Source organism: Stenella coeruleoalba, assembly GCF_951394435.1.
Source record: "Stenella coeruleoalba genome assembly, chromosome: 10".
Lineage (NCBI taxonomy): Eukaryota > Metazoa > Chordata > Mammalia > Artiodactyla > Delphinidae > Stenella > Stenella coeruleoalba.
The window spans coordinates 21,447,176-21,471,356 of NC_137156.1; the positions used below are offsets into that span (position 1 = coordinate 21,447,176).

At 37.5% G+C, this 24,181-nt stretch overlaps 1 long non-coding RNA gene across 1 annotated transcript in view; it reads left to right on the top strand.

Annotated features, from left to right (window-relative positions):
* Positions 1–3: 3 nt before the first annotated feature.
* The window catches only part of LOC307192193, a 36,045-nt gene continuing 11,867 nt past the window's right edge, over positions 4–24,181 (top strand). Inside the window, exons 1-2 of the long non-coding RNA XR_013830008.1 lie at positions 4–83; positions 266–364. This is a non-coding gene — a long non-coding RNA (uncharacterized lncRNA). The remainder of the gene's footprint in view (positions 84–265; positions 365–24,181) is intronic.

Sequence of the window (24,181 nt, forward strand, 5' to 3'; positions counted from 1 at the left end):
CCCAGAAGAAAGCCAACGTATGAAATCCAGTGGAGCGGGGACGAGTGTTGTACCCACTAGTCGTTTGTTCGTACACGTCTCAGGTAAAAGTATGCGTTAGAGCAGTGACTCTCAAGCGTGTGTCACCGGACTGATTTTAAGAATACACATTTACACACATATATAATTTAAAAACGCAAACAAACATTTCACAATGCATAACTTGCCTTTATTACCTGTCCTGCATTGTATTTAGTGTTCTATCCCTTTGTTTAAAAAATTCTAGCCGTGACCCATTATATTGACGCTCAACCACGACTCTCAAATGGAGCCCAACGCCAGTCTGTCGGTGTGTTCTTGGGAGAAAAGAATCCAACAGAAGTAGGTAGGTTTCTGTATTTTTAAATGTGTGGCCCAAGCACTTTACTGTGCTTCAGTGCATCTCCATATTTGTATAGTGGGGCTAAGGTCAAGTCACTCAGCCTGTTGACTGACAAAACACTAAACTTGGAAATCAGGAAGACATGGCCTAAGTGAAACAGGAATGAAAGCTGTGAGAGAACAGTCTGAAATAAAAACACTATATGAAAAGGGATTAAAACACGTGCAAGCATATTTAAAATGCAGCAACATAACTAGAATCGTACTGGAAAAGAACTGAATTGATGCTATGGAAAAGTGAATCAGTTATGTATAGGATATTCTTTTAAAGCTGCATGGTTCAAAAGAAAAAGGTGAATGAAATAGAAGAAAGTGATAGATATAAAGGACAGAGGATGGAAAGCCAACATGTGGATGATTGCCCATCAGGAAGGAGAGACCACATGAAATCAGCTATCATTTAACACTTTCTATGTGCCAGACAGTGTTCTAAGTGCTTTACACCTGACTTATTTAATTCTTAAAACAATCTAATGAAGTTGTTCATTATTATTCTTTCTTTACTACAAAGGAAACTCAGGCACAGATGAGTTGAGTAACCTGCCCAAGGTGACATAACCAATAAATGGGGAAGCTAAGACTTGAATGTAGTACTTTGGTCCCAAGCTCCCACTTTTAATCTTTAACACTAGAATCCCTAGTAAAGAGATGAACAATTTCCTAAGTTTAAGAAAGAATGCATCTCTCATTCACTGCGAGTGGGAGTGCAAGATGACCTAGTTTAGAGGACAGTTTGGCAGGACAGTCCTTAGTTTCGAAACTAAGCACACTCCTACAATATGGTCCAGCAATTGTACTCCTTGGTATTTACCTAAATGAGTTGAAAACTTATGCGCACACGAAAACCTAATTGCCGAAACTTGGAAGCAACCAAGATGTTCTTCAATAGGCGAATGGCTAAACTGCGGTACAACCATACAATGTAATATTATTCAGCAATGAAAAGAAATGAACAATCAAGCTACCAAAAAACTCCACAAAGGAACATTAAATGCAAATTGCTGAGTGAAAGAAGCTAATGTGAAAAGGCTACATACTGTACAATTCGAACTATATAACATTCTGGAAAAGTCAAAACTATGGAGACAGCAAAGATCAGTGGTTGCTAGGGGTTTGGGGAAGGGAAGGAGGGATGAATGGTTGTAGCACAGGGGATTTTTAGGGCAGTGAAATTATTTTGTATGATATTGTAATGGTGGCTCTATGTCATTATACATTTGTCAAACCCCATAGAATGTCAGACACACAGAGTGAACCCTTAATATAAACTATGGTCTTTAGTCAATAATAATTTATCAATATTTGCTCATCAGTTGTAACAAATGCACCGTACTAATGCATGAATGTTAATAGGGAAAACTAGGGGGAGGGGCAGTGGTGAGAGCATATGGAGTTTTTCTGTAAACCTAAAACTTTTTAAAAAGTGTATTAATTTTAAAAATATGTAAATGTTAAAGGTGCTTCTCTTAAGGTCTCAGCAGGAAATGAGGGATGTGTAGTTAGAAACTGGAAGAAAACTGATTCTTGTTGTAAAGTGGCAGAACTTGGCTGAATTGTGTTCTACAGTTGGGTGAAAAACAACTTGTAAGCAATGAACTTGAATATTTAGCTGAGGAGATTTCCAAGCAAAGAGCATCCTGGTTTCTGTGTGCTATTTATAGCAAAATATGTGAGGAGAGAGACAAATTGAGAAAGGACCTGTTAAGCAAAAGGAGCCATTTTTTTGATCGTTTGGAAAATTTTCAGCTACACCTTATACAAACGAGGCTTTCGATACAAATTGAAATACATATGTATTGAAAAAACATATATATATGTAAAATTTCTGTCCTCAGTGACTTCTCTTTGTAGTTTTAGCAACTGGGTGTACACATAAAAAAAGTAAGCAACCATAGCAAGCAGCATATAGATACTTCCTGAGTGTATATGCAAAATATTGAGTACCTACTATGTGCCGAACACTAATAAGAAACACTCTCTGCATATAAGGTATAATCTAGTGAATAAAAGTCAAAGTTTCTTGAGTTTTTACTTGGCTCCTAGCTCTAGGTACTTTACTTGAATCAACTCATTTAATTAACTCCGGTTACCAAATAGAGAACAGAAAAGGATGGAAATTCACAGAAAACGCATAGGTTAATAATTTAAGATACAACCCTACCTTAATAATGTATCTTTTTGCACAATGGCCATAATTTTGGTAATGACCAGATTTTTTTACTCAAAAAATACATAATGAATATCTTAGTATGTCATCAATAAATATTCATGCATTGAATGCCTTTTAATGGCAGCAAAAGTATTGCATCATATTGATGAATAATTTTTTAAAAGAAAAATATTTACCATAGCTTAGCAGATACACACAAAAAACATATGAAAGCGAACCACTCAATGCATTTACACAAAGCAAACACATCCATATACCCAGCACCCAATCTGAGAACCAAAATCATTGTCAGAATCCCAGAAACTCCTTCCGAGGGTAGTGGGACCTCCCAGTCACTACCTACCAAGGGTAATCATTACCCTGGTTTCTACTGTACAAGGAACATTAATTTCACCTGTTTTTGAACTTTCAAAAGTTGGAAGGCACTATAATATGTGTTTTTTTGTCTGGCTTTTTCCACTCAATATTAGTTAGTGAGATTTAATCCATGTGGTTGTGTGTACTTGTAATTCATTCACGCTCGTGGTGTGGTATTACATTGGGAAAACCTCTCAATATGTCTTTTCTACTGTAGGTGGACATTTGTGTTGTTTCGAGTTTCGGCCTAAAATAATAACTAGACTACTTTGTGTTTCTTACAACTCAACCCTGGCTCTTCCTTTACTGAGATCTATTCTGATATGTTTAAACTTTTTTTCAGTGCAGTAAAAGTTGCAGCTGTGTCCAGTCCTTGTTCCCTGTTACCCTAAAACAAACTCCTGTTGATAAATAATTTTGCTTCAAATGCATCACTAATTGCTTTCTGTTTTGCATATATATATATATATATATTTAATTTTATTTATTTATTTTTATTTTTGGCTGCCTTGAGCCTTTGTTTCTGCGCGCGGACTTTTCTCTAGTTGCGGTGAGCAGGGGCCACTCTTCGTTGCGGTTCTCGGGCTTCTCATTGGGTGGCCTCTCTTGCTGCAGAAGAGCACTGGCTCCAGGCTGCGTGGGCTTCAATAGTTGTGGCACTCAGGCTCAGTAGTTGTGGCTCACAGGCTCCAGAGCGCAGGCCCAGTAGTTGTGGCGCATGGTCCCAGTTCCTCCGCGGCATGTGGGATCTGCCCGGAACAGGGCTCGAACCCGTGTCCCCTGCACTAGCAGGCAGATTCCCAACCACTGCACCACCAGGGAAGCCCCTGCATATATATATATATATATATATATATATATATATATATATATTTTTTTTTTTTTTTTTTAAGCACAAGGTTTTCTTTGGTATGTAACTTCAGGCAAAACTAGCGTTCCAAATGACTTAAGGAAAAAAATATATATATATGCTTGATAAAAATCTATACATCGAATAAAGTGATATGTATAAATTATGGACAGCAATCTTTTATAGTATAATTTCTATCAAAACTGCTTCATGCCTCTCCTGTCAGAGCAGGTCGTCTGCCATAAAACCACTGGACATCTTACGTCTCTCTGTCTTCGTCTCACTCTCTTCTCTACCTCTCCTTCTCCCTCTCCCTCTCGTCCCTCTTCCTCACTTCTCTGTTTAGGCAACGTGGTTTCTCTGTTTGTGATCGTCTTCCTCTTTTCTTAAATCATTAGTAAATAATACCAAGAAGTAGACAAAAGCCAATTACAGTATTGTTTGCACTGGACAGGCTCAGGAAAACACGTGACCCGCAGTTTTGACTCAGATGGAAAAGTAAGAAGGGGGAAAGGAAACATATTTGCGTTGTTTAGATTTCGAGAACATGAACTCCTGTCTTGGCCAAAAATCAAACTAGGATCTTCCTTTTAGAAGGTAGCCAGGTTCCAGGGGCGACAGGAACTCACGAACCATCTATAAATTTTGTTCTTAACGTGACGAGAGCGTGGAAACACACTGTGAAATGCAAACCACGGTGCAAACACAATGGGATTGATGTTCCCTTAGGATTGATGTGGGCTCGGCACTTGGGGACACCAGAGCAAGGGGATGCAAGGAGGCTTTTCTGCATCATTTCCCTCGCCCTTTACTCAGGACGCAAGTCATCGAACTAAGTTCCTCTCTGAAAGCCACTAGCCACTAGCTCTTCAAGGAGCTTCAGTGCCTGAAAGTTTCAAACAAAAGCTACACGTATCAGGCCTAAAACTAGGATGACAGTCTGATTCCACTTCGTTGGGAGGTTAGTTTGGTTCCAGGTGAGGACATTACAGAGGCCTCAAGTTGTCTGGAAAACCTATTGCTGATGCGGTGAGGACACCCCGTTTTAAGGCTCTCGACTCCCGCAGTTGCCCAGCGAGGTTGGCCTCCACGCCAAACTTGCACTTCACCTGAGGGTTTCTATCCAATTTGCAGAGTGCGTTTTCTTGCACTCCAGCTCATTTTTATCCTTTCTTCCCTTTTTGTCCTTACCTTACATCAGCCAGTGAAATTTCTATTTAAGTATTTAACAGCATTCGGTATTACTCGTGTAGTCGTGGCCGAGTGGTTAAGGCGATGGACTAGAAATCCATTGGGGTTTCCCCGCGCAGGTTCGAATCCTGCCGACTACGTTAACTTTAGCGAGCAAAATACGAAGCTTATTACCTGACTATTATATAGGTTTGCAAGCAACCTCTTTTTCCTTTGCCTCTGTGCACTTCCTTCCTTGGAAACTTGAAAGTATTTCTGTAGTCAACGGATGCCCCTGGTAGGGTTTAGCAACTACCTCCGTGTTCAGTAGATTCAGATCATGGCTGTGAGTATAGATAGGAACCGGTGCACTGGTTCCTTTTTGTCTTTTACCGTAAGGTTGTCACATAGCGCCATGGCCGGCCGCCCCTCTGTGCTGCCTGTTCTGGGAAGTGAGGGACGGACTGGAGTGGACTCAAGGCTAGACTTGGACAGATTCGGCTCGGACGCTGAATCGCATAATGTATGCTTGATAGCAGGAAGCGTAGCCTGCACAGTGACGTAATAAAGACAACAGTGAGCAACTGTATGGAAATTCCTCCAGAGTAGCATACTGTGTTTTCCACATTAGTGCAGTAGTGTATATCTCTACCTGTCATGCTGGAGACCATAGTTCAATTACGCTACACGTTGGCCATTGTCTCTCTTCTAGTTAACCACCAAGGACTGGGGTTCAGGAAGTAACATGAAGAGAGGATGGCCTCTCCACAAATACCAAGTGATACAGCCGGTTTGGTGACAAGTAAAGATTACATCTTGATGTGATGTAAATATATACTATTATGTGTACATATGTACTTAAAAATACATGCATATATACACATTTAAGAGTATATATTTTAAAAGCATATATATGTGTGTGTGTACTTTTCTCTCATGTATATGACAGAGAGAAAAGGAAAAGAAAATGCAGTAATATGCTAAATATGCTAACATTTGGGGACTGGGATAACCAGGAATTCTCTGTATTCTTGTAACTTTTCTGTCACTCTGAAATTATTTCAAAATTAAATTATTTTAAAATAAAAAGTTAAAAGAAAAAAAGACTAATAAAACTATAAATGAAAAATATATTCATTGACATTTAAAAGCACAGATATGCAATTTGAACCATAGATATAAAAGAGATAAGAAGTAAATTAATGAATAAGAGTTTAGAATTGATGAAGGAATGGGATGCAAACTGCTACAGTGAGCAAGAAAATTCATAACCATGAGAAGAGCTAAATAGAGAGTGCGTGCCTAAAACAGTATTGTTCAATAATGACTATATTTGGGGATATGAAAATAAGATGGTACTATAATTCAAAACAGCAGTAACATGTATGATGGGAAGGTGTGGCCATAATCCAAATTATTCTATGCTCCTTTATAATAATGAATAAGTTCAGAATTAGATGTTCACTCAAAACATGATACATACTTTGGACCAATTGCTGAATGGATGAGTCTTAAAATCAGTATTTTTGTGGGCCATGTTCAAAGCCAAACAGCTTTTCTTTTTAATGAAGGAACATCCTTCCAAAATATAAGAATAAATTTGAAATTTTAATTTAGAATTAATTTTTAACATTTTATAAAATTTAGTCGAATTTAAAAGTTAATATTTTTATGCAGCACTGCCAGACACTAGATTATTTCTTCAGTAATTCTGTTGCACAGTTGAGTGATCAAAGTCCATTCCTTTTCAACTAACATTGAATCTCATTTGTCTCTAACTATTAATTCTTTTCATCATAGACAAAATATTCTTTTTTATTTTTTACAGAGGAAAAAATGATTGATCATAGATAAGAACTATAAGGGCATGGATGAGCAATCAACACAGGCAGTGCTTGAAGGGCCACATCCTTGAGAGAAGGGAAACACATGATATGAGTTGCACAAGAGCTTGCCCTTGAGGGACATGTTCTATTTTGCAGCATTTTAGAATAGACTCCAAGTGGAAAGAAGCAGTTGCCCTGGACTGAGGAGACACTCGTCAGTGTTTGGCTACCAAAATCCATAGGACCTTAGGGTCAAAATTCAGATGATGAGGGAACCACAGAGAAGGAGCTCAAATTTCCATGTATAAATTCTCCTTACAGCATTGGCTAATTCCTAAATTGTACACACACAGGAAGATGTTCCAAAACTCTGTGGGAAAGAGCAGCTGGAAGGCTAATGATCTGTAGAGATTCAGCAGCTGCTTAGTTCTGGAGAACTAAGTTCATACCTCTCCCAGTTGGAGGGAACCCGATAAACACTATCAGCTGTCATTTGAGACTTCAGAAGCATACCTCTTAAGTAGTAAGTGACAAACCCAGCTGTAAGGACCAAACAAGAAGAGCAAGGGCTATGTCTTCAGAGTAAAGAAAAACTAAATAGACCGACCATAACAAAGGCTCAATCTTTGTATATTGCAGAAAGACTACCAGAAAACTCTGAATGTTTGGAAAGAAAGCAATACATGTCTATATAATCCATGGATCAATGAAGAAAACACAATAGAAGTTTTAAAATACTTTGAGCTGAATGATAATGAAAATATGACACATCATAATTTGTCTAATGTAGCTAAAACTATTTTTAGAAGGAAATTTTTGTCTTTAGTTGCAAGTATTAGAACAAGGAAAAGGTTGGAAATCAGTGATCTAACTCAAGAAGCTATAAAAAATTGGGAACTTAAATGCAAAAAGTAGAAGGAACTATTAAAATAAGTGCAGAAATCAGTAAATGGAAAGCAGACATACATCAGAGAAAATCAACAAAGTAAAAGGTTGGTTCTTTGAAAAAATTGATGAAATAGATAAATCCCAAACAAGAATAACTAATAAAGAAAAGAGTAAGTTAAAACACAAAATACCACAACAGGAAGGAAATAGCTGATATTCATATATATCCTAGATATACTTTATTTGTTTATTTTTTAGATATATTTTAAAAACAAGAATGGTATCATAAACATCTTTATGTCAATATACATGAAGCAGTTAATAAAATGGATGCATTCTTTGAAAAATGCAGTATATCACAAGGGACACAGAAAGCAATAGGAAATCTGAATTGTCTTATGCCTATTAAAAAATTAAATCCATAATTTAAAAAGTCACTCCTATAAACCTCCAGGCCTAGGTAGAATCTCTTGTGAATTCTTCTATACAAATAAGAGATAAATAATATCAATCTTACAGAAACGCTTTCAGAGAATAGAAAATATTCTATATCTTGATCATGGTGATTATTATACAAGTATATGCATAAGTAAAAATTCATCAAACTGTATAATCAAGATTTATGGTCTCTTCAGCATGCAAATTACACCTAAATTTAGAAAATGAGAAAAATTAAAGCAAAGTAAGGATGGTTTAACTCAAACAAAAGTAAGGAGAATTCCTCACTTGCAGCTGTGCATTACAAGACATAATAAAAGGTATTCCTGGATTAAAGAAAAATAAAAGATTTGAAAATTGGAATTAATAGGTGAATTAACATAGTAGCTGGTTTCATGGTCAGTATACGACATATCAAGTGTGTTAATACGTACCAACAACAAACAATTGGAAATTTAAAGTTTCCATTTCAATAACATCAAAAACAACAACTGTTTAAGAGTAAATCTAATAAAAGTAAATTTAATAAAATAAAAATATAAGTAAAAATCAATCCAAAGAGAAGAAGTAAAATAATATAAATACTTTCAATCTAAAAGGGGTTAAGAAAGCAGAAATTAGAGAACAAGAACATACTGGCAAAATTAAAAGAAGAGCAAGATGGTAGACTTAAACTTAACTAAATAAATATTATCTTGAATGTAAGTAGACTAACTATTTCAATTAAAAAACGAAGATTGTCATACTGGAAAAAATTTACCCCGAACTACATGTTCTTTATATGGCATACAGTTTAATATATTTGTTTTAAAAAAAAAGGATTAAAGTAAAAGAATGTACAAGACATATCAGAACAAGTAACCAAAAAAGGCAGACCAGAACCATTTTAGTGATAATAATGTGGTATTTGTAGACTCTTGAGAAAGTAGCATTACTAGAAATAATGAGGCTATTTCACAACCTCCAGGGTCAATTTAGTAAAAGGATATAACAATTTTATATGCACATAATAACTGCTTCAAAGTATAGAAAACAAAAGATTGGCAGAGCTAAATGGAGAAATGCAAAAATCCATAATCATAGTTGAATATTTTAACACTTCTATAGAAATAACTACTGCAACAAACAGACAAAAGTTTAGTCAGAAAATGTTAAGCAATAGGATTAATACTATACCCAACTGAAGAATACCTCTGTTTTTGAGGTATACATGAAACATTTAACAAAATCACCAAATGGTAAGCATAATGCAGGTGTCAACAAATTTCAGAAGATTGAGATCACACAGAATATGTTCTCTGAGCACAGTACAACTAAATAAAAATCAATATCAATAGCATAGATAAATAGAAAATTCCTAAATGTTGCAATATTAAGTAATACAGTGCTAAATAAACCCATGGGTCAAATAAGTTTTTTAAAACTATAAAATATTTTTAACTGAATGATAATGAAAATAAGACATATCACAACTTGTGACATGAAGCCAAAACAGTGCTTAAAGTCGAATTTTTATCTCCAAATTCATATATTAAAAAGAGGGAAAATTGAAATTTAATGATCTAAGCTTTCATCTCAAGAACCTAGCTTAAAAATATAGCTAGGTTTTAGAGTTTAAAAAATTAAACTCTAAAAGTTAGAAGGAAAGAAATAATAAAAGCTGTAATCACTGAAAAAGAAAGGAAAAATAGACAAAATCAACAAAGCAAAAATTCGCTTGTTAGTAAAATTGCTACCCCAAATTGATTTTTTTTAAAAGAAACAAAGAAAAAATAACAAGGATAAAAAGAGGGCAACATTAAAGATCTTACTGATACCAAATTAGAGTCAGAGGATAAAATGAATAGTTTTGGGGAATAACTTTGACGATAGAAGATAAATTACAGGTTTCTATATAAACACAACTTACCAAAGCAGACACAAGAAGAAATGAAAAGTTTAAATAGTCTGAAGTTCATTAAATAACTTAAAAATCATAATTACCTTCTATATTAGTTTACTATGGTTGCCATGACAGAATACCACAGATCAAGTGGCTTAAGCAACAGAAATTAATTTTCTCACAGTTCTGGAGGCTGGAATTCCAAGATCAAGGTGTCCACAGGTTTGGTTTCTCCTGAGGCCTCTTCCCTTGGCTTGCAGGTAGTGACCTTCTCTCTGTATCCTCACCTGGTCTTTCCTCTGTGCTTGCTTATCCCTGGCATCTCTTTGTGTGCCCAAATTTCCTCTTCTTATAAGGATACTAGTCAGGTTAAATTAGTGCCCATTTTAACAGCCTCATTTTAACTTAAATTAACTTAATTTCCAACTCTTTTTATATGGCCGGCAAAATCTTCATACTAAAATCTGAGAAGGTTGTTACTAGAGAGGAAAGTGCAGGTCAAACTTTGTGTTAAGCATTCTAGATGCAAAACCATTAAACAAAATAATAGCCATCAGATCCAGTAATATAGAGAGAGAAGAGTCAAAGTGAAAAGGTAATGCTTGTTTTAGTAATATGAAATTTGTTTTGTATATAAAAATCAATCACTTTAAATTTATTACAAAATGTAAGAGAAGAAACAAAAGATCATATTAGTAGATACAGGAAAAACATTTGAAAAAATTCAATGCCAATCATTAAACATTTCCAGCAGTCTACGAATAGAAAGGAGATTTCTTAATCCCATGATGCATATATACAAAATCCTACATCTATCATCCTAATTATGGTAAATATTTGACACTTTCTCCCAGTTACTGGGACCACGACAATCAGGACCACTATCACCACTGCTATTCAACATTGTATTGGGGGTCTTAGGCCATGAAATAAAATAAGACAAAGAATTAAAAGATATTAAGATTGGAAATGAAGAAATAGGACTGTCATCATTTGCAGATGATATCATTAAGTGCTTGGAAAATCCCCCCAGATATACAAACTATTAGAATTAATAAGTAAAAATAGCAAATTTACTAGATACAAAACCCCATATTCAAATATATATTGTATTCATATATACTGGCAAAAATAGACAACTGTTTTGTCATTTACAATAGCAAGAAAACTACCAATATCCTAATAATAAATACAATAATAAATGTAATAAAAATGTGCAAGAGTGCTATATTAAAAACTCCAAATCACTGTGCAGAGAATTTTTAGTAATATCTAAATAAATGAAAAGATACATCATATTCATTGATTGAAAGGCTCAGATTCAATGTATTTGAAATAAAATTCTCAAAGAGTACTTCTGATAGAATTGACAAACTCTCTCTAAAATATATGTGCAGGTGGAAAGAACCTAGAATAGTAAAGGAAATCTTGCAAAGGAAGAACAAATCTGGAGGAGTTTTACCACCACATAACAAGACTTATTCTAAAGCTATAGTGATTAATAAAATATACTATTGACGTAAAGGTAAAGAAAGAGATCATTGGAACAAAATAGATATGCTGGTACAAAACCACATACATATAACAAAGTGTCACTGCAACTCAAAGGGGAAAATGATAGATTTTTCAAAAGATGGTGCTGGGTCAACTGGATATACAAAGGAAAACAATGTGGACATTGGCCTCTTCTGTAAACTATTCCCTAAATTAATTCAAGATGAATTAAAACCCTAAATGTGCAAGGTAAAATAATAAAATTTACAGAGGAAAACAGGAGACTATCTTCATGAACTTTGGGTTGCCAAGGATTCCCTGTATAATAAGCACAAAAAGCAATGACCATAAAAGATAGGTAAATTATACTTTTTTAAACTTAAGAATTTCAGTACATCCAAAGACACCATTAACAATGTGAAAAGGCACAGAGTGGGAGATGTTTTTAATAAGTACATCTGACAAAAGATTTATGTCTAGACTGTATACAGAACTCCTTAAAATCAGTAAGAAAAAAGACAATAGGTAATAAATCAGATGGTGGGAATCTGGGTAGTATCTCTTCTGATGATGGCTGATAAGCTGGTCGCTGTAGGGGTCCTCTTTCAAGGACAGTGTCAATCAGCTCCCTCTCAGCACAATACTGACACATTATTTTTAATTCTCTGGGAAGAACCTCCATTTTTGACAGAACATTTCCGCTTCAGTGTCTGTACAGGGTATAGTAGATGGCCAGTAATCATCTATTTCCATCTCTCCCAAGAGAACCTTCCTGTACTACAGAGGCTAGACGGTTAACACTACATTTTCCTAGCTCCCTTGCAGCTAGGTGTGATTTAAGCTTTTTCTGGGAGTTTTCTAAGGTGGAAATAAGGCACCTTCTAATTCAGTTGTTTTGTGCTAACAAGCATTGTTATGGAAAAATTGGGATTTCCTGCAGAGGAACACAGTTGAGGGGTGTCAGTTGTTTTGCTAATTCATATCTAGGAGCATGGCACACTCCAGAACGTGGAATTCTCAAAGTGTGGTCCCCACACCAACACCAGCAGCAACATTTGGCACCTTGCCTAGAAATGTAAGTTGCTTTCTGACTGTTCTGTGTTTGTCTATTTGTCACCCATTAACCACAGGTCCAAATTAACCACCAGAGTTGTTTACATTTCCTGCTACCACCTCATTTATCTAGCTCTCACAGTCAAGCCAATATTTCTCCTGCCCTAAATAAGCCCAGGGCCAGGTACCAGATAACTAGGGACAGGCCCTATGCCCCCAAACTCCCTGGATTATTAAAATGATCTAATCCTAAACTGTTTACTCTGACTTGCCTTTCCTTTCCTATGGAAATCCCAATAAAGTCTGTAACTTGTGCCTTCCTCTTGCTCTTTTCTGCCTCCTGACCAACACCAGGTACTTCCCCCTGGGGCCCTGAGTAGTTTCTAGAGGAACTGTTTCTAGGGAAACTGTGAGTAACATCAAACCTCTCTTTGGTGGCATTGGCCTCTCCCTGTCTTCTCTCACTCACCTTTGTAAATTAAGACCTGGCTGACTTGCTTTCTGTCATGATAGATAGCTTTCATACTAAATTTTGAGAGCAACTTTCCTAGAGAGAACACTGCTGTTGCAGAAGCCTACAGATATCTGCACTACAGTTCAGGCAATAGACCCCTGAAATCAACGATTTCAGCAGCAGCATTTTGATTTCCTATTTTCTTCATTGTAGACAATGGCAACCTCTCTGGGAGACTATTACTTCAGCGTTGTTTTGGGAATTTCTGCATTAGAAATGATGGTGAATTAGAGGTGAATTAGAGCTGGCACCTCCCTTCATCCCTCTGTGCCAAAAAGTTTGTAAGCTTCTGTGTTCTTATTAATCCCCCTTTTGCTTAAAATAGCTTGAGAGTCTTTGTTTCTTAAGTAATTTTTTGACATATAACACAATATTAATGTGGAAAAGTACATAAACCATAATTTACGGCTCAAGAAATTTCCACAAAGTAAACACACCTATGTAGACAGCACCCAGAATGAGAAACAGAACCATTCCCAGCATCTCCAACAGCCCCCCTTATGGCCTTTCTCTGCTTTCAACAATCACCTTTCTGATTTCTAACACCAAAGATTTGTTTTGCCTGGTTTGAACTATATATAAATAAAATCATGAGCTATGTATGCCTTTATGTCTGGCATCACTCCAATAATATGTTGTGAGATTCTCCCAATTTGTGTGCAGTTGAAATCATTTATTCTCATTGCTTTACTATTCCTTTGTATAAAAAGCAATTATTTATCTTTTCTGTTGCTGATGGACTTTGGATTGTTTCCAGTTTGGGACTAAAATGGGTAGAACGATTTTGTTTCATGAAGCTGAACTCAGATTCACTTCTTTTATCTGAATCGATTCTGCCAGGCTATCTTTTTTTTTTTTTTCAGTCCATATATGTTAATGGAGAGAAAAATAAACAAGGTTGAAACTTACAAGGATCTCTGTTTATTTTATTGTAAGTGAAAAAAATGATTAAATTCAGTTCATCTTGATTGCAGTCAATTTTTTTGAGGGGGGAGGATCAGATTTTTTTTAAAGCATGAAACGTTCTGTCATTTCTTCAGTGTTTAACTCCCTTCAAACTAGAGTCCCAAAGGAATTTACCTACAATGTTATAGGCTTGTTAAAAATGTGTAGACCAAATAAAAGGGCTGTGATATGACTAAATATGGCAACATCTGTATCACAACTTATATTTTACTTTAAATTTGCAATTAGTTATGTGATAACTTGCCATGAGTTTTGAAGAATGTTTATGTGATTTTCATTTTGAAAGGAAAGACAGTTCAAATAATAGGCTGCTTAGATATGGAATCTGGCTTCTCTACCCAAAACTCGGCTTAATACTCAGAGCAGACTCCCTTTTCCATTAAACCCTGAGGTTTCTTAGGGTTGCTTTTATTTCGGTGGAAAACAATCTCTCCTCATCCCCTGAGCCGCTGCACTCTTCTCTTCACCACTCTGTTCCCTCCGCCTCTTCTGTTTGGACCGCTTGACAGATTCCTCTGTCTTCGGTTTCTCCTCCTCCCCTTCTTTGTCTTCCCCCTTGTCCTCGTCCGTCTTCTTCTAAAAATTAGATTAATACCTCCTAAGCAACCTAGACAAAAATCAGTTTCAGGACTTGGGAAAACATTGTGACTGAGAAACTAAGGTCGAAATATAAGGAGAAAAACAAAAACAAAAACACAACAACCTGTTGCGTTGGTTAACTTTAGAAAGAAATGGCCCCTGCGCGGGCCGAAACTCAAACCAGATTATGAGCCTAAAGCCTTAGCAATAACGTGGCGAGGGAATACCAAGGCAGCTTTCCACGTCATTTTTCGCGCGGTCCACCTGGGACACAAATCAGCGGAAGCAATTTTCTGCTTGGAACCCATTTGGCACAGCGGCCTTCATCCCGGAGCAGACCCTTGGAAGTCCGAACATCCCGGACTAGAAAACGGTTAGGTCCTGACTCTCCCTCGATACGGGCTAGGTTTGGTGCCAGTGCATGGGGATTGCAGACGCTCCCCAGAGGCTGCGCCCCGGAGTGTTATTTGAAGTTTGCTGGTAACGCTAATGCCCACGCGGTGAGGGCGCTATCTCATTCCGGTGTTCTGATTCCAGGGGATGTCCGAGGTTGGCCTCTCTTCCTAATTCTCGTTTCACCTCAGCGTTTCCACTCAGCTTGCCACGTGATTCCTGTCACTCCACCTTCGCTCCGCAGATGTAGTTGTGGCCGAGTGGTTAAGGCGATGGACTAGAAATCCATTGGGGTCTCCCCGCGCAGGTTCGAATCCTGCCGACTACGGCAAGCTTTTTTCCTCCCTGAATTTATACTTAACCTCTTAAACTGATCAGTTTGACAATCTGAAGTTACCCAGAAAGGAACTCGCTAACCGTTTCTCACCACAATAACGCAAGCTTCTAGACTAAACTTGTCCCGTTCCGGCCCGGACATCACTCAAAACGCACGGAGCTCCTGTCCTGCGATGATTACAACAACAACAACCCAAGCCTTTCTTTGAGCGAAATGCTCAAACCCCCACCTCAGATTTTCTTGTCCACGGAATTACGCCCTATTTGAGAGAACACACACAAAATATATCTCGCTTAGAAAAGTACACTTCATGAAATCCTGACTCACTGCTCCGTTTCCAGGGAGTCGAATCTGAGATATTCCATTTACAATTCTAGTAAGAATCGTCACACCAGCAAGCAAACCAACATTATCTCGCTAGATGACCCAGCCGAGGAGCCTGTGTTACAGGTGAAACAAGAGGTACTCTTCACTAGGTGCTTTTTTTTTTTTAGTATAGTGGTGTGTGCGCTGGTTTGTTACCTGCAATACAGGGGCTCGGTTCCCAGACAGGATATTTAAGTGATTTTTCTGAATTTTGTGGCTCTGACAACCTATTCTTGTTCTTCCACTCAAATGTTAAGTTTCTTCTTTTAACTTATTCTTTTCAAGACAACTAAATGTAATGAAAAAGAAGCGAGCAGAATAAATCATGTGATGAGTAACACAAAAGGAAACTCGTAACTTGACAGGGGAGAAACTTGTCAGATACTCCCTTAATCAGTTGATCATAGTTAGTATTTCAAGTATTAGGACATTCAACATCATGTGCCTCTCTATATGATGAAATGCACAGGACACAACCTAACTAGTGTGGTATTCGTGTTGAAAAGGCATTATCTGAATTTAACTCTCAGAAAACAACAGACGAATTCAAAGTGAGGGGGCATTCTACAAAATATCTGACCTGATTTTTCAAAATGTCAATGAAATGCAAAACAAAGCAAGATTGAGGAACTCGATCCAGATTAAAGGACTAAAGAGACATGTTAGCTGAATGTAGTGTATTTTTCTTAAAATAAAGGATTCACACTATTGGCAAAACATTAACAAGGTGTGTAGATTAAATGAGTTTCAACCCTGATTTTATAATTATTCCATGGTTAGGAAGGAGAAGGTCCATGTTTTAAGAAAATACATAATGAAGTATTTAAGGTAAAGGGACACCTTGTCTAAAATTCACTCAATAGTTAAGAAAAAAGTTATACATATGTAAATCTGTCTATATCTATCAAGAAAAATAAAGCACATATGATAAATTGTTAACATTTGGGGAATCTAGGTAAAGCGTTTATGAAAAATCTCTGTACAACCCTTGCAATTTTTTCATAAATTTGAAATTATATCAAAATAAGTTAGAAAAGGAAAAGAAACAGATAGAACAATAATAAAAATACACTCATGGAAATTAAACCCCAAATACAGTTTGAACATTAGGTGTAACATAGGTGATGAGGAAACTATTAAATATAATATTAGACCTGATGGAAGAATAGTATGCAAAATTCTATAGCAAGCAAGGCAAAAAACATTATTTTTAATGATGACTGATATTTAAGATATAGGTACAAGATGGAAGTATTACACAGTAATATTATGCATGGTTGGAGTGTGTGAATATAATAAAATAATTTTGGGGTCTAATGGTTTTGTATCAGGTGAAAATGAAAAGTGCATTTACATCAGCTTTTCTGTGACATCAGCATCAAAGTTCATAATTAAGAAACACCTGTCTAGACTATAAAAATAAACCTGAAAATTTAATCAACATTTTAATTTAACTATTAATTATTACCATTATGTTATTTAAATGTTAGTATTTATTACAAACTATTAGGTATAAAATAAGCTACAAAGCTATATCATACAACATGGGGAGTATAGCCAATATTTTATTATAAGTGGGGTATAACATTTAAAAATTGTGAATCACACTGTTGTATGCCTGTAACCTATATAATATTGTACAGCATCTATACTTCAATTTAAAAAATTAAATTTAATTTTAAAAACAAAACAAAATGTTAGTGGTTAAAATATTAAAACGTGATACTGTGTAACAGAATTATTCACTAAATTATTTCTTCAGTCACTCTACTTCACATTTGAAGTAGTATGTAGATGCCCAATTTCAGCTAAGCTTAACTATTATTTGTCTGTGTTTCTTCTTTTCATTATAGACCATATACAAAATGTATGTGTGTATAACAAGTGGAAATTAAAATTCAAATATTCCATTTGCAGCAAAAATGTAAAAGTCTAGGAATAAATCTAACAGAAGATGTGCAAGAAATCTATATTAAAAACTACAAAATATTGCTGTGGGAATTAAATGGAGGAAAGTACTATGTTTATTTTTCTGGAAGACACAATCTTGTCAAAATGACAACTATTTCCAAATTGATCAACAGATTCCATGAAATCCCAATCAGCCTCCAAATATGTATTTTATGGAAGTTAACTCAGTTTCAAAAACACATTTGGAAATGTAGAGCAAATTAAAAAACAAGAAAATATTGAAGATAGCAAAATTGGAGGAATTACGCAAATATATATCAAGACATATGTAATTACTTATAAATCTACAGTAACTAAAATGGTAAGCTATTGGTTATTATATATAAGTAAGTACAAAAACATTATCTTCATCTCTGTATCAACTTGGCCAGGTTGAACTACATTCCCCAGAATTCCTTTTCCTGTGTGTTTCTGGTTGGATAGTCCTCAAGAGATATTCTTGTAGGAAATTTGGAGGGAGAAAGTCAAGTCGAAGCCATTCTGTAGCTCACATTAACTCATCTGCTGACTTGTCATGTGGCAACATTTGGGCCTGCAGCTGCCTCACCTTCCCCTGGATCCTCCTTCACCCGCCTCCTTTCCTGGACCAAATGTGTGTGTTTACCTCCAGGTAAACACACAGGGCTCTGGCTGCTGCTCGACACCTGCACCACCAAGGTCAGGGGCAACCAGAGCTGACACAGGTATCAATCCATTGCATGGGGCTCATCTTCCCTTCTCGACAACCTTCTCTGTGGATTTCGAGCTTCAGCATTATAGAGACTATTTTACCAATCCCTACAAACCTCATACATATATGAAATGTATATATCCATCCTAGTGGTTCTGCTTGTCTTATTGAACCCTGACTGAAATTTTTACTTTCATATTTTTGCTATTACAAACAATGCTGCAGTGGACATTGTAATCATGTAAATCACCAGCTGTTTCTGCCCTGTTTCCGAGTGGGTCAAAGTGATGATTTCACACAAGCTATCTAATCTCCCACTCTCTCTTCAGTATGCTTATGAGTATCCAGGACTATTGGAAGACGAGCTGTTCAAAAGCAAGTGTTCAGTGGGGGTTGGAAGTTAGGATCTGACTCCACCTCGGAGTAAGCAAAGTTTGGTTCTAGTTGCAGACCCTCCAGAGCCCAAGCTCAGACCACAGCCTAGTCTCCAGGGCCGGCAGGCATTCGCTCAGAGTTTACTTAATTGACTTGTTTGCTTGAAACACCTATGATCATGCGGTGAGGACTCTCACACAAGCGCTCTCGATCGCGTAGGAGGCATGAGAGGTTGGACTTAAATTAAAAAAAAAAAAAATGAAACCCTTATTTTACCTGAAGGCTTGTATTCAACTCTCAAAACCTACTTTCTTGTATGCTGAGTAATGGTCACCCTGGTTTCCGTTCTTTCTTGTCTATAATTTAAAAAAAAAAACAAAAAACAGTGGGGACATTGTGTAGTCGTGGCCGAGTGGTTAAGGCGATGGACTAGAAATCCATTGGGGTTTCCCCGCGCAGGTTCGAATCCTGCCGACTACGGCAGTCACTTTTTCCAAGTGAAAGTAGTTGGGAATTGCTCCGCCGAGAGAAAATTGAAACGAAACCACAGCTTTGCGAGATCTTGACTAAACTTATTGTGTTCTTTGCCCAGGCCCAAACTCCACAGCTATGGGGAACGGAAGTTATTATTATTTCATTACTTTTTATTAAAATTAAAGGTGTCTTAATAAGTAGAGCCCTAATCATTTTCCCGCCAGCGGAGCCTCCGCACAGTTCTCCGGAGCACCTTGAGTTTCCCTGCCCTCCAAACCCCCTGGAAGCCTATATTTTCAAGACAACTCTTTGTAGTTTTCCTTCCGCAATGGAAAGGAGCCCTGTTTCCTAGCCCAGTCTTCGGTCAGTTAGCAGGGAAATTCCGGGGAATCAATGGTTCAACTGCTTTGCTCTCCTGGATTCGCTGTTTGCAAATCTAGTACAACAAATCGTCAATGAAACCGACGCCATCACTGTCAAAAGAGCAGGCTGTCCTCCCTGGCCTGCAGTTTCAGCTCCGGGGCGGAGGTGGGTGGAGCGAGAGGGCTGAGAGAAGGGCTGGAGCGACACTTGGTTGGTCGCGGACGAGTCCGAGGGAGTTCAGGCTCAAATTTGCCAAAGGTAATCTATAGTAGAACACAAAATCTGTCGGCTAAAAGAACACGAACACTAGTATTTACATTTATTAGGTATCTTTAAGAAGCGAAAATTAACTTCCTCCTCGTTAGTATAGTGGTAAGTATCCCCGCCTGTCACGCGGGAGACCGGGGTTCGATTCCCCGACGGGGAGATAGTGTTGTTTTGTATCTCGTCACGTATTTTAGAATTCCCAACAATCGTGTTGTCACTGCTTAGAATCGAATATTATACACCTTCTTTCTTTAGCATGAAAGCTGCAGAACTCACTCTGGTTAGCGATCTTGAGCAGGTGACCTCAGATTCTGCGGAAGTTGCTGCGGCTTCTTCTGAATTCTGGAGTGTGTTCGGCGATGGCCACTACAGGGCTCTGGGACTGGGAACTGAAATACACGGGGACCCTTCTGCCAGTTCTTCCCAACTACAGCACCCTCCCCCGTTTCCGTCACTTCTAGTCCCGGCTGCTCTAATCAGAAAACATTTCAGCCCATCAAAGCTACTTTAAGGCCCAGAGGGAAATCTAGGTTTAAGTGACACAGGACTGAGAATGCTCATCGAGAGTTAATGAGATTATGGTTGTCTGGCACCTGCCTTCTATTTAAATGCAGAAAGAACTACTGAGGCCAAATGCCAAGATCAAAAATCCCATGTTCAAGACCTCCGTCCTCCTAGACATCAAACTCTGGAATGATGATACCGACCTGGCACAACTGGGGGCCATGTGTGCTCCATCCAGCTGAACTGGCTAGCCTAGGCAACTCGAAATTGGTGCCCTTAGATGCATATAAAAGGTGTGGAGGAAGATGACAGACATGCGGGAAGAGGAGATTCCCAATTTCCAGGGGCACGTGAGGAGTGTCAACATTGCTGCTTTCAACAAGATCCGAAGCTCCAAGTAATGTGTTTGTGACTGTACATCAGACTTTACGAATTAAAGCTTTCTGAAGGGGGGCGGGGAACTCAGGAATGGATAAATAAACTGATGGAACAGAAGAATGCATCCTAAACAGACCGACTTATATAGTCACTTGATTTAAAACAAAGGCCACCCTGCAGTGCACTAGGGAGAGACCGTTCTTTTCAATAAATTGAAATTCAATAAATTGGTGGCTCAATTGGATATTATGGAAATAAATGAATCACGACGTACACAAAACTCTGATGAAATGTATATTTAAACATGAAATAATGCTTCTGAAAGATAACTTAGGATAATATCTTCATGACTTTGGACTATGCAAGAATTTGTAAAACAGAGCACAAAGAACAGTCACCACAAAAGATATATTTATATATTAGACTTCAGCATTGGAAACTACTGTCCACCAGTAAGCAAGTACAAGGCAAATCTTAGAGAAGGTATTTGTATTACATATGCCTAACAGAAGACTGTGTCTAGAATATAGATTCAGATATAGATGCATTGTTATGACTTTGTTAAATTAACAGTTGTTAAGTAGAGCACAGGATGCCAGATGGTGAGTCAGTCAAGTTTCAACAACAGACTACAGAGAAATTGAAATAGAGAAGTTTATTATTCACAGATCCTGGAGGAAGTAGTACACTGCATACTTCAAGGGGCCACATGGGGGAGGTCAAGGCAGAGTATAGACAAAACAGAGCAATAGGACCTGGGGCACATGTTTTTATTAGGGTCCATGGGTGGAGTTCTTTGGGGTTCCCAGACTAAGGCGGGATTGATCAATTCAAACCAAAAGAGAGAGTAAGTTCTTTTGGTAAATTCCAAAGGGGTCTAATCTAAGGGGTACACAAGGGAATGGTCCTGCGCAGGGATGACAGTTGATCACAAGGGCTGTTGGGGAGGTAATATCAGTAACTTACATTTGTTTGAGACTCTGTAGGCCGCTATCTAGGGCATACACTTGCATGACGAGGCTAGTATCAGCTCAAGGTCCCTGCACACCACTTGGCCAAACAAATTGGATGCTAAGGCAGTAATACCATGGAATAGCTTAGCTAAACTCTTGACATGTATAAACACAGATAGACGTGAATAAGAAAAACAAATATGGAAAGGATAGACAATCCATTAGAAAAATGGGCAAAAGAGTTCTACAGGTCCTTCACAAAAGATATATCAAAATAACCAATAAACATACAAAAGGGTGATCTTCATTCGTCCTCAGAAAAAGTGAAAAGTAAAACAATTAGATTCCACTATTCTATTTGTTAGAGTTTACCAGAGAAACAAAACCAATAGGATGTGTGAAGGAGATTTATTCTGAGGAATTGGCTCATGTGATTCTGGAGGCTGGCAAGTCCAAAATCTGCAGAGTGAGCAGCAAGCCAGTGACCCAGGAAGAGTTGATGCTGCAGTTCAAGTCTGAAGGCTGACTGTTGGCAGATTTCCCTCTTACAAGGGAGACCAGTCTTTAATTTTATTTTTGCAATTGGATGAGGCCCACCCATATTATGGAGGATGATCTGCTTTACTCAGAATCCACTAATTTAAATGTTACTCTCATCCAAAAACACCCTCAGAGAAACATCACAGAAGCATGGATTAATGGTTGACCACATATCTGGGCACTGTGGTCCAGCAGGTTGACACATAAAATTAACCATCACAAATATTTACCTACTAGAAGGGTTAAAATAAAATAATAGAAGACAGATAATACCAAGCATTATCAACGATGTGGAGCAACTGGACTCTCTCATACATGGTAATATAAATTGGTTCAATCACTTGCAAAATTGTTTTGGCATTACATACTAAAGCTTGAGCATACACAATGACTGCAATCGTGACTCTGCAATTTCGTCCATAAGTGTCTCCACCCAGCAAAAATCCTTGTTTGTATTCACTGAAAAACATATATAAGAATATTCATGGCAACACTATTTATAATAGCCAAAATTGGAAACAATCCAAGTGACTTTGTGGAGGAGGTGGATTTTAGAAATGCCTTGACATCTGGGGCTGATTTTGAAGAGTGGAGATGGTGCAAAGATGCCTGTCAGAACAAGGGGCTTCTGTGACCGAGGAAGCTCAGAATAAGAGTGTCCGGAAGGGGTGAGGACATTCCTGTATTTGGTACCCTGCTGGCTTCTCTTCTGTTCCATCCCATCCATCTCCTAGCCTTCCTCCTTCTCGTTCTCTCCCTCACTACCCCCTCCTGTTTCTCCTTCCTTTCGTTTTTCCACATATTCTCTGCTCCTACCTGGACCTTTTCTTTCCACTTTCTTCTGCATGGGAATCAAAGTACTGAGTTTCTGAATTCATATTTTGTTTCCTGAATGAACTGTAAAGCCCAGATAAATGTTCACAACCATGTTTAAGTAAGTCGACAAAAAACCAAACAACACAATCAAAAAATGGGCAGAAGATCTAAACAGACGTTTCTCCAAAGAAGACATACAGATGGCCAAAAAGCATATGAGAAGATGCTCGACATCACTAATTATCAGAGAAATGCAAATCAAAACTACAGTGAGGTATCACCTCACTCCAGTCAGAATGGCCTTCATCAAAATGTCTACAAACAATAAATGCTGGAGAGGGTGTGGAGTAAAAGGAACCCTCCTACACTGTTGGTGGGAATGTAAATTGGTACAGCCACTATGGAGAACAGTATGGAGGTTCCTCAAAAAACTAAAAGTAGAACTACCATATGATCCAACAATCCCACTACTGGGCATATATCAGAGGAAACCATAATCCGAAAGGAAACATGCACCCCAATGTTCATTGCAGCACTGTTTGCCATAGCCAAGACATGGAAGTAACCTAAGTGTCCATCAACAGAGGAATGGATAAAGAAGACGTGGTACATATATACAATGGAATATTACTCAGCCATAACAAAGAATGAAATAATACCATTTGCAACAACATAGATGGACCTAGAGATCATCATACTAAGTGAAGGAAGTCAGACAGAGAAAGACAAATATCAAATGATATCACTTATATGTGGAATCTAAAAAAAGGTACAAGTGAACTTATTTAATCTATAGAAACAGAGTCATGGATGTAGAAAAAAACTTATGGTTACCGGGGGAAAGGAGGGGAGCGATACATTGGGAGATTGGGATTGCCATATACACACTACTATATATAAAATAGATACCAATAAGGACCTACTATTTAGCACAAGGAACTCTACTCAATACTCTGTTAACCACTATGGGAAAAGAATCTTAAAAAGGGTGGATATAGGTATATGTATGTATAACTGATTCACTTTGCTGTACAGCAGAAAGTAACACAACACTGTAAATCAACTATACTCAAATAAATTTTTTTTAAGTCGATGGTTCAAATACCATTTTATTGTGCAGTGTTGGGCGAGTCAATTCTCAGTTTCTTCATGTTTAAAATGGTGCTA